Source organism: Bubalus bubalis, chromosome 7 (assembly GCF_019923935.1).
Source record: "Bubalus bubalis isolate 160015118507 breed Murrah chromosome 7, NDDB_SH_1, whole genome shotgun sequence".
NCBI lineage: Eukaryota > Metazoa > Chordata > Mammalia > Artiodactyla > Bovidae > Bubalus > Bubalus bubalis.
In genome coordinates, this window is record NC_059163.1 from 102,688,849 (window position 1) to 102,701,252 (window position 12,404).

At 35.7% G+C, this 12,404-nt stretch overlaps 1 long non-coding RNA gene across 1 annotated transcript in view; it reads right to left on the bottom strand.

Moving 5' to 3' along the window:
* Window positions 1-12,404, bottom strand: part of LOC123334506 — a 92,944-nt gene that overhangs the window by 16,759 nt on the left and 63,781 nt on the right. Inside the window, exon 2 of the long non-coding RNA XR_006552503.2 lies at window positions 11,111-11,245. This is a non-coding gene — a long non-coding RNA (uncharacterized LOC123334506). The remainder of the gene's footprint in view (window positions 1-11,110; window positions 11,246-12,404) is intronic.

Consider the following 12,404-nt stretch of genomic DNA (forward strand, 5'->3'; position numbering starts at 1 on the left):
CTTGCTGCAGCAAGGGTATTTCATAAACATCAAACTCTGATATAGTTCCACTATAACTAAGATTATTAGTTTATGCATTCCACTAATATTTTTGAAGCCTTGGTTATTTATCGGACATTTTTCTGAACACTAAACAATTATTAAAAAGAAAATCTCTTGACTTTGGAGTTTATATCTAGTACAGACAGACCATAGATATATGTGAATACATACACAGTGTATTAGATTGTGTTAAGTATCTAACACAGGCTGAGGAAATAAACAGGCTGAGGTGATCATACAAATGATTGTGCAAAATGAAAGATTTTTGTACATAAAAGGAAAGATGGGTATTTATAATAACATGAGTAAATAGTCATAAACCAGAACTGTCCCACATAAACAGGACAAATAGCCACTGTAGGTGAGGGAGATTAGAAATGTGTTGGGGTACAAGAAAATGCCATAATTCCTATGATCTAGAAATTTGAAAATTAGGTAGCTAACTCACAGGCATTGAGCAGCAGTAACTGTTTAGAGAATATTCTCCATAGTAACATTTCATCATTGTTGTTGTTGTTCAGTTGCTAAGTTATGTCTGACTGTTTGCGACCCCATGGACTGCATCCTCTACTATCTCCCAGAGTTTGCTTAAATTCATATTCATTGAGTCAGTTATACTATCTAACCATTTCATCCTCTGCCACCCCCTTCTCCTTTTGCCTTCAAGCTTTCCAAGCACCAGGGTTTTCAAAGAATTTTCAAAATTTTGAAAATTTCCAAAGAATTTTCTCTTCCCATCAGGTGGCTAAAGCATTGGATCAGTCCTTCCAATGAATACTTACAGTTGAATTTCTTTAGGATTGATTAGTATTATCTCCTTGCTGTCCAAGGGACTCTCAAGAGTCTTCTCCAGATCCACAATTAAAAGCATCAATTCTTTGGTGCTCAGCCTTCTTTATAGTCCAACTCTCACATCCATACATGATTCCTGGAAAAACCATAGCTTTGACTATACAGATCTTTGTCAGCAAAGTGATGTCTCTGCTTTTTAGTATACTCTCTAGGTTTGTCATAGCTTTCTTTCCAAGAAGCAAGTGTCTTTTAATTAAATGGCTGCAGTTACCATTTGCAGTGATTTTGAAGCCCCCAAAAGTGAAATCTGTTACTGCTTCCAATTTTTCCCCCTTCTATTTGCCATGAAGCGATGGGAACAGATGCCATGATCTTAGCGTTTTGAATGTCATGTTTTAAGCCAGTCAGCTATGGCAATCCACTCCAGTATTCTCGCCTGAGGAATCCCATGGACAGAGGAGTCTGGCGGGCTACAATCCATGGGATCACAAAGAGTCAGAGGAGACTGAGTAACTAACACTAACTAACAAACAGCTTTTTCACTTCCCTTTCTCCATAATCCAGAGGCTCTTTAGTTTCTCTTCACTTTCTGTCATTAGAGTGGTATCATCTGCACATCTGAGGTTGTTGATATTTCTCCTGGCAATTTTGATTCCAGCTTGTGATTCATCCAACCTGGCATTTCACATGATGTAGATCAACATTAAATAAACAGGGTGACAATATACAGTCTTGACATACTTCTTTCCCAATTTTGAACCAGTTAACTGTTCCATGTCCAGTTCTAACTGTTGCTTCTTGATTTGCATGCAGGTTTCTCAGGAGACAGGTAAGATGATTTGGCATTCCCATTCTTTAAGAATTTTCCACAGTTAACTGTGATCCACACAGTCAAAGGCTTTAGTGTAGTCAATGAAACAGAAGTAAATGTTTTTCTGGAATTCCCTTGCTTTATGATCCAGTGAATGTTGGCAATTTGATCTCTAGTTCTTCCATTTCATTATCATCATAACATTATGAGATATGTGCTATTATTATTGCTATTTGATGGTTCATGAAATATATGCACAGTGATTTGAGAGCAGCATTTTGTTAAGAACCCTCTTTTCATTACCTCCTAGCTCTACTGCCTCTTCTGGACTCCTTTCCCCATTAGCCTGAAATGCCCATGCCTGCATTTTCTCTTTCAAGGAGGCCTCTGCATATAATTCAATAAGATACTTACCAAATATGGTGAGTTAAAATAGAGACACTGAATTATGATCATAATTACAGTGTTTGTGAATCTGGGGATATAATTATTTTCATGGGTCCTTTCTGGTGATTAAAATCCTTAGATAGAGCCTCCAGTGTTTGGCCAGAAATCTATGTTTTCTTTCTCCTGATATACCTCTGTATTGAGACTTGATGAATTGCCTCATATCATATGCATAGTTTTTTTTTTCACTTTTATTTATATTAAGAAAATAGGGAATATATATATTAAGAAAACAGGAAATAAAGTCAGTTTTTAGACAAACGTAGTTATAAAATCAAATCAGTGCCTTTTCTGTAGAGAAACTTGTAAGCAGTAATGTACCTAAAAATGTTTCTTCTAAGTATAAATTATTTTAGAAAGTTATTCCCCTAAATAAATGGTAAGAAATAATCATATGCTGTCCACATATGAGTCAGTGGATATCTGCATTTTTACTATAATTAAATCAATAAAACAGAAGCAAGCCAATAATAGACACTGGATTATTTATATTATATCAAAATAATAAATATTCTGAAAATATCCAGGGTTGTAAGAGTATTATCACATGAACACAGGCATATTTTCTGGTGGCAAAATAACTTGTTATTCTCCATTTAGAAAGCAATTTGACAGCACTTTTCAAAAAAAAAAAAAAGGTAGAGTTTATAAATTTAGTCTCAGCACCTAGACATAGGAAAATTATATTTAGAAAAATAAACAAATGATGTATAACTATATTGACATAAATAAACAAAAACTGGAAATAATCTAAATGTTTCAAAATGAATGGAGGTGAGTTAATTCATTGAGTTACATCATCTCTATAGAATATTTTGTAGAAATTAAAAATCTCCTTTTAGGAAGTTTTATGCCATGGATGTAAAGCAATCTGATGTAGAAATATTAAACTAAAAGGAAGAAAATGCAAAGTTTCATTTGTTATATATTTGTGTAAACCATGGATATTAGTAGGAATTGAAAGAAACCATGCAAGATAAAAATTAAAATGAAGTAGATGTATTAGAATTATGGGATTATATATAATTTTAATGAGTTTTCATTATTATTAAAGATTGCACATTAATATAAATTTTTTTAATCACCGAGCATAAGTCTTATTCATATATTAGAATCTCTAGAGAGGCAATTTATAGTCCTTACCTTTTTAGAGGCCATGTAAATTAAATGGTACTCTTTTTGTATTATACTTGGATAGGTTTAAAGTCTTACCTATCAGTTAAGCATTCTAAACTTACACAGAGGGAATCGGAGAAAGAGAACAAAGTTGAGAAAAATTGTTAGAGAGCTTTGATGAAATCTGTAACAAGCGTAAACTCTGATACAATGTTTTAACAGAGACCTTTTTAAAGAAAAAGCCTATGCCTTGACATCCAGTCCATTTGTGTATTTTGAGGGATGTCTAGAGAATTTGATGGTGACCTGCAGAGAGAGAGATCCATGATACTTAGAAACATAAATGTCTCTGATAGTTCTTCATAGATAAAATTTGATGGTTACATATGCCCCACAGCTCAGTTTTAAATGAATCACTTGAAACTATGACAGGCTTTATATATATATATATATATATATATTCAAGTTGAAGCTATACAAATAAATAAAGATATATTAAAATTGTTAACTATATATATGTTTGAAATTATGAGTTCTCTGCAAAAGAAATATTTAAAAAGCAAGATTAATTAGAGGGTTGAGAATAAAGTTAAGAAAGCTTAAATGCCTTATCCTTGCATAGACTATACATTTGTCATTTAATATTTAGAAAAACAGCTTTTTGATTTGACATTTGAAAAATATTGTATGCATATGTTCATTTAAAAAGTGCTATCTTAACAATGTTGTCTAGGAAATTGAGGAAGTACTGTTTGTCAATTTCCCATTCTGGAAGATTGGAATGAAAGCAGATGTTAACCCAAGAATGGAAAGATTACTGCAAAATACATGAATGTGGGTGCTTTGGAAAATAAATAATATTGGATATATTTACATGTAGACTTTGAATATTATTTGGCTCAAAGTTTTGTTAAATTTAAACAAATGCTAAAGAAGCCCTTGTGATATAGCCATTAAGGTTTCTTATTTCCCAAGTAATACTAAACTTTGTCAGCTTCAGCAGAGCAAATAACGCAAAGCCTCAGGAAGATGAATAATGATTAAATGTCCCTCTGCTCCAAACAGTCTTTGTGTTGGTCTTAAGGAGAAAGAAGAAAGAATGGATAAGTCCTGGTCTGAAGCTGGTCTTACTTATTCTTTTGGCCAAGGGCCAAGAGGGACATTCTCTAGGGGACTTACTCATCCAGATAATCTTTTAAGGTAAGCTTACTTTTTACAAATCCCTGTTTAAATTGAGAAACCTACACATACAATTGAATCAAGTAACTTGGCCATGGTCAAACCTTTGTTTCAAAAATACTATCTATATCACATCTATGGCATCCATTATCAATCCCTTAACCAATTCTTTCTGTGTCCAGAGTTCAAGGTTGAAGAATGAAGGTTGGGGGAGGAGAGCATAAAACTGGTTCCATTTCTATGTTTTCATTCTTTGTATGCAGCCTTTACTTCAATTAAGACAGCATTAAAATGTCTTCCATGCCCAAATTATAAAAATAATAATCATTTGGTTGGCACTTCTACCACAGTGATGACCAGCACAAGAGTAGCCATGGGAAAGAACTCCATAGAAACCAGCTGGAATGGCATCATATGCCATGGGATGTATGTACTGAAGGAATGACTTAAACGTGTGTGCTATGAATTCTCTATAAAATGAACAGCAATATTTATGGATAATTTAAGCTAAACATCTAGTTAGCAAGCAAGATAAAAAGTTCAAGGTAAATCAATAATTTTGTTGTAACGGGAGTAGAGCATTCCAATGCATTTAGTTCAAGTATGTAAACTCTACTAATAAGAACATTTTTTAGTCTTTTCTATTAGGTTTTTTTATGACATTGATTGTGAAACTATAATAAAGCCTTGTTGAGACTTTATAACCAGATAAAATGTGCTGACAAATGAGTTATGTAACACATAATGCATAGTGCATGATGGCAACCACTTTTTAAAGATCTTGGCAAGCACGTTTAATCAATAAATAAGACAGCTGTGTGTTAGGCACAGCTAGCATCATATTCAATACTATCTGTAATTCTGAATTCATGTTATAAAAACATTCCTAATACCTCAAGGAACAGAATGGATGCATGGTAGAGAGATAATAAATGATAGAGAAATTCATGATATTTGAGTAGTAAAAACATGTTTGATTACGAAGAGCATAACTGAGTTAGGCTCTAATAAAGGGTGAGAATCTGAAGCAGTTAAAAAGGAGAAAGGAAAGGCATTAGAGGATAATATGTGCAAAGTCCAGGCTTCCTAGATGGTGCTAGTGGTAAAGAACCCATCTGCCAATGCAGGAGACATAAGAGATGTGGGTTCTATCCCTGGGTTGGGAAGATGCCCTGGAGGAGGACATGGAAACCCACTCCACTATTCTCACCTGGAAAATCCCATGGACAGAGGAGCCTGGAGGGCTATGGTCCACAGGGTCACAGAGTCAGACAAGACAGAAGTGACTTAACACACACACGCACACATGCACAAAGACCCCAGATGGTTGACAGATTGGGAGGAGATTGTTATAGTTAAAACAAAGGCTAGTGATTAACCTTAGAATGTGTAAAGAACCCAGGTGGGTGAAAAAGAAAAGAAGCCTAAAGGGATATTAATAGACTCGAAACAGCAAACTCAAAAGTATAAGATATGCTCAATCTCATTACAAAGACAGATGTGAAATTAAAGCAATAGTGACCATCCATTTCACAAACATTATTTAAGCAACATGTATGGACTTAGAGATGATCATACTAAGTCAGTCAGAAGGAGAAAGATAAATATGATATGATATTGTTTATATGTGAAATTTAATAAATGATACAAACAAACTCATTTATGAAACAGAAACAGACTCACAGACATAGAAAACAAACTTATGGTTACCAAAGGGGAAAGGTGGCGGGGCATGGATAAATTAAGTTTGGGACTAACATATATACACTACTATATATAAAATATATAATAAACAAGGACCTACTGTACAACAGCACAGAGAAATCTACTCAATAGTCTGTAATAACTTATATGGTAAAGAATCTGAAAAATAATAATATATGTACATGTATAACTGAATCACTTTGTTGTACACCTGAAACTAACATAACATTGTACATCAACTATATGCCAAAATAAAATAAAAATTTAATTTTTAAATATCAAGCATAATACAGCAGTTTGCAACTCAGATTTAAAAGATGAATGTTTTCTCAATAGGCAAGAATCCTCAGTATTAATATTTAATGTGCACATTGAAAGGCAGATTTACCTGTGCCAAATTTTCTTACCACTATGTCAATCTGGTTTCATTCACATTCACTGGAAAAGTTGGGCAGTTTCTTTTTTGCTCAGCTATGGCCCTGGATCAGGAAGATCCCCTGGAGAAGGGATAGGCTATCTACTCCAGTATTCTTGGACTTCCCTGTTGGCTTAGCTGGTAAAGAATATTCCTGCAATGTGGGAGACCTGGATTCGATCCCTGGGTTGGGAAGATCCTCTGGAGAAGGGAAAGGCTACCCACTCCAGTATTCTGGCCTGGAGAATTCCATGGACTGTATAGTCCATGGGGTCACAAAGAGTCAGACACGACTGACTGACTTTCACTTTCACTGTGGCCTGTTACTCCCAGTATCTTCCAACCCTCAGCCATTGACTCCTAACCAGTGTCCTCTGGACTTTGTCCATTTTCCCCCTTTTCTCAGGTCTATATTTCAGGAAAAAAATAAATCTCAAGGCTCTCAATCAGCCCTATAAACCTGCTGATTTAAGCCATGTTGTACAAAGTACATGTTAAAAAATGCAAGATAATGTTAAACAAAATTTTATTCCTTCTGAATAGTGCTTAACAGTATGCCTAGAAAACACAGAAACTATTTGACAGTTTTTTGGGGCCCCACCAGCTTCCCTGGTGGCTCAGAGGTTAAAGCGCCTGCCTGGAATGCGGGAGACCCTGGTTTGATCCCTGGGTTGGGAAGATCCCCTGGAGAAGGCAATGGCAACCCACTCTAGTACTCTTGCCTGGAGAATCCCATGGAGGGAGAAGCCTGGTAGGCTACAGTCCATGGGATGGCAGAGTTGGACACGACTGAGCGACTTTACATACACAGGTATTAAGAGACAAGTATTCCCCAGTTTATTGTCCCTTTCTTCTCCGATCTCTGCAAATTGCTTTCTTATTTTTCTTTCATCACAGAATCCTTCTTATTTACCCTCTCCTAATGGCAACCCACTCCAGTACTCTTGCCGGGAAGGTCCCATGGATGGAAGAGCATGGTGGGCTGCAGTCCACGTGATCACTAGGAGTCGGACACAACTGAGCAACTTCACTTTCACTTTTCACTTTCACGCATTGGAGAAGGAAATGGCAACCCACTCCAGTATTCTTGCCTGGAGAATCCCAGGGATGGGAGAGCCGGGTGGGCTGCCGTCTCTGGGGTCGCACAGAGTCGGACACGACTGAAGCGACTTAGCAGCAGCAGCAATATAGGTATCTACTTCTGCTTGCTTTGTATCTCTGGGATATCGATAAAGGCCATCAGTGTTCCCCAACATGCATCCCATTCTCTGACACTGTTTTCCAAGATTATTTTCTTCAAAATCAAACATATTAGTGTCAGAGCATTTTAAATCTAACTGCCTCCGAATCTGTAAGCTACCTGAGCATATTGTGCTTCCTACTGCAGATCAGTCCTGGGTGTTCACTGGAAGGACTGATGTTGAAGCTGAAACTCCAATACTTTGGCCACCTCATGAGAAGAGCTGACTCATTTGAAAAGACCCTAATGCTGGGAAAGATTGAGGGCAGGAGGAGAAGGGGAAGACAGAGGATGAGATGATTGGATGGCATCACCAACTCAATAGACATGGGTTTGGGTAGACCTGGGAGTTGGTGATGGATAGGGAGGCCTGGTGTGCTGCGGTTCATAGGGTCGCGACTAATTGAACTGAACTGAATTGCACATTCTTCCTCCAGATCCTATGCTACTCAAATCCATCCCTAGAGCATTTTCCTAGGCCAAGCCTTTCTCCTTTTTAAGTCCCATCCTTGGTTCTTAGCCTAAAATTTCATCCTCTACCCATGCAATTTAATCACCCCACTCTTCAGACTTTGGCTCAGCTTCACTCTGGTCCTGTGGTACAAGTCAACCCTTTGTTCTTCCCTCAAAACATAAAACCTTTTGGGGAGTTGCAAAAACGTTGGTTTAATAATTTGAGGAAGAAGGTAAATGGGGAAACAAACATAGAGGAAACTACAGACTATAATGGTTTATTTTGTGTGAGAATTGCAGATGAATCTTTTCTTTTCTACAACTGATATGAACTATGAATTGTTCTTATCACATGAACCATCGGAACTCTCAGCACCGCCTGAGCAGCTTCTCATCATGTCATTATGAAAAAGGAGTTACAGTGTGTGAACTCAAACTCACAAAAAGCCGTTTTGATTATTGACTTTCATGTCAGTTGCTTACAATTTTATACCCAATTACTATGCTGTAGAATAATGATCATGTAGACCATTAAATGTTTCATTAACATTTTATGATTTTATCTGATTAGTACAGGAAACTCTAGTCATGTGCATTCTATATTCACAGTTTATTAAATGTGCAACATGGTTATTTGCTCATAGAGCTTTATCTCCCCTAGTCTACATATAGGGGCATTTTAAAAGGTATGGCCTTTAAACAATTCCTTTTTTGGGTCTTATGTTAGAACATAGAGATAGAACCATGAGACAGAGTTATGAGAGATTTAATATAAATATAATGCAGAAAGAACCAACTTTTTGAAAAAAATAAATTCTTTGGATGTTGTGATAAATGAATTGAGTCTTTCAACATCCCAGCTCTAGGACTTTCTAGCATGTTGCATGAGTACAGGTGTCCTCATTATGGGTTACACAGTTCAGTTAAATTGAGTGTGTGTTAACTGATAGCATACATTTATAATAGTGACAACAAATAGAAGCATGTCCTTTTAAAAGATCTGAAGGAAACTAGGCTTGAGAACTTTATAATATCCTACTCATACCCTTTAATGAATCTAAAAGAACTCTATTTTATAGCTAAAAACATTTCATATATTTGAAGAAATTCTGATTTCATGCACTTGATTTATGATAAATTCAAATTCAGGACTCAAAATCTCATCTTTATCTTTAGTACAACTCTAAATATTGCTCAATAGAAATAATTTTAAGAGAATGACTGAAATTAAGATTAAATGATTTTCATTGTTTAACAATTAAATAGAGATTGTACTTGAATCTGGACTTCCTAGATGATGCTAGTGGTAAAGAATCTGCTTGCCAATGCAGGAGACATAGGAGACTAAAGTTCAATCCCTGCGTCGGGAAGAACCCCTGGAAGAGGGCACAGCAACCCACTCCGGTATTCTTGCCTGGAGAATCCCCATGGACAGAGGAGCCTGGATGCAGTCTATAGGGTCGCAGAAGAGTCAGACACGACTGAAGCTACTTAGCATGCACACACATACTTGAACCATCAGTTTATACAATCTAGTTCTTGCATAACCTCTGAATTTCTTTAATGGACTTCAACAACATGAATCTATAACTCTCTGCTCATGCTAATTTTTCTATATTTTCTTTATTTCTGTTATTCTATCCTGTTTTTCTAGCTTGTTGATGTCCTTAGTTTCTCCACCGTAGTTGTAATATTTTTTCTAATAGTTTCCTGTGATCTTTCACTCTTATGTGAGAATTTAGTTTCAATATACCCTGCAGTTTGAGATGTTTTCCCCCAATCTTTGGCTTGGCTAGTTGTAGTAATAAAAGGAAGAAGTATTTAATTTATTGAAATCCAAAGTCATCTTTCCTTTCTTTACCACTGTCACATACAGTATAATGAGGCAAATTTTACTTGTTGCAAGAGTATGAGAATAGTTTGCAAATGATGCAGACAGCATTTGAAATTTTTGTCAGGTTTGTGATTCCTAAAGAAAGTATGAAAACAGACTCAACGATCCAAGATTAGGAAATATCATCACAAGAAGGTAAAGAAACAACAGAAAGACTCTCTTGAGATAACTTAGATGCTTAGCATAATACAGAACTTGATGCTTAGCATTAATACAGAAAAACAAGGAAGCTTCATGGCTGTGATGGTTAATTTTATGTGTCCACTTGGTGAGATCATGGTGACCAGTTGTTTGGTCGAAACACTAACCTAGATTTTTCTGTAAAGGTACTTTATAAGATGTAAATAACATTTATAATCAGTTGACTTTAAGTAAAGCCGATTACCCTCCATCATGTAGCTGACCCTCATCCACTAAACGAAATGCTAAGAGAAAAACCTGAAGAAGAAGGAATCTTGCCTCCAAATGCCAAAATAAAAATTCTTCCTAAGTTCCCAGCCTTTGGACTTCAGACTGTAACATCAGATATTGCCTGAATCACCAGCCAACCAGTTTGCCCTTAGGAATTGTCAGTTGTCACTTACCAGCCTAACAATGGCATGAGCCAATTTTTTCAAATCAATCCCTTCTCTTTCTCTTTCTCCCTTTCTCCATCCCCTTATTGGTTTTCTTTACAAGTCTGACTAATACAATGGCCACTAAAGAATCTTCCAATTTTATCATAAAAAACAAACAGGAGTTACTCGATCATAATTTAGTCATATAGTCAAGATATACGATGCTTTCCTTCCTTATGAGGTCATCCCTCACTGTGATCAAATCATTTTCTTGACAGAGGGCTCAAACAGAACTATCATTAGCAAAGGGTCATTAATACAGGTAGTTGTTACTTTATTATGACAATTGATATATTAATAGAGATCTTGTGATGTTTTTTCAACCTATCGTCTATTTTATTTTTCTGAAAACTTTAGTATTAGACAACCTTCTGTCATGTTTGCATTATGTGAAACCTACCTCTGGTCGTTGCTGATTGGGCCAGAGATGGGCACTCAGTTCAGACATATTCACCATGCTTTTTTCCCTTAAGGATCAGTAGGTTGTTTTCAAAGTCAATAGCCTCTGTAAGTCTTCTTGGAAATGGAGAGAAAACTGGTTTTAGGAAAAAAAAAAAAAAAGGAGATAATAAATCAAAAGGTAATAAAGAGCAGAGACAGCAACTTCAAGACCCACAACAGTGGGAGAAAGTAAAATCCTAAAATATTAATCATTGTAATTGTAATTAATAATTACATTTAGTAAAAATATAATCAGTAATAACCAGATTCAGTTCTTGAGATCTGGATACATGTCTTTCTTCAGATTCCATGAAATATCTCAGAAAGCTTATTCTGAAGTCCTTCCCCTTTTTAATTCTCCTGAATTTTTTTTTTCCTTTTTCTTCAAGAAAATTTGAATGGCTCAATCACAAGAGCTCTGATTAAGATAGACAACCAATTTCTTTTTGATAAAATTAACTGTTTTTGCCATTTGCTTCCCCATCCTTTCATTTTTAAGCATTTTGAAAAGATAAAATCAATACCTTCCTTTTAATTCACTGTCAGTTCATGAAACATAATTTTTCCTAATAACACTGAATATATTATCTAGCACAAAAACTCAGATGACAGCAAAATGCAGGTTTTTATTTTTACTGACTGTTTCATTTAAAATATCAAGAACAAGGGTTTACAAATCAAGTGTTGACAAGTCTGGAATTGATTATATTGTGAAATAATTGCAAACAAGTCCAAAACACAGCAACTGGAGAAATGATTCCAAATACTTAGTATATAAAGTTTATCAAAGAAAAAGTAATTAGAACTTAAATCTGATGGCATCTGAGGTAAGAGTTCAAGTGGGGCATATCCATAAACATTTCTTGTCTGGTCTTCTGGATCTCATCCAATGCTATTCAGTCCAAAAAGGACCTTTAAAATGGGCAATGCAAGAGTGCAGTAGGAGCACACTGAGTAAATACAGAGTTCCAGCATGGCAATCTGGGAGACTCTTAAGTTTGTGAGAAAGTCAATACCCTTAGCAACCTTCCACCTTACCCACTGTTTTAGTTTAATAAAGATATTGTAGGTATAGTCCATCTGACAGTGACCTGGGCTTCTTCAAAGTATAGGTTCAAATCAAGAATACTGTAATCTCTTTCATCCTTGATATATGATTTTCTTTTATAGGAGAAGTTCAGCAAAGAAAAGAAAATCTTGACTCTTTCCCAGAAAACATGTTCCATCTCAGGAGTGGTAGTAAAGAAGTATTT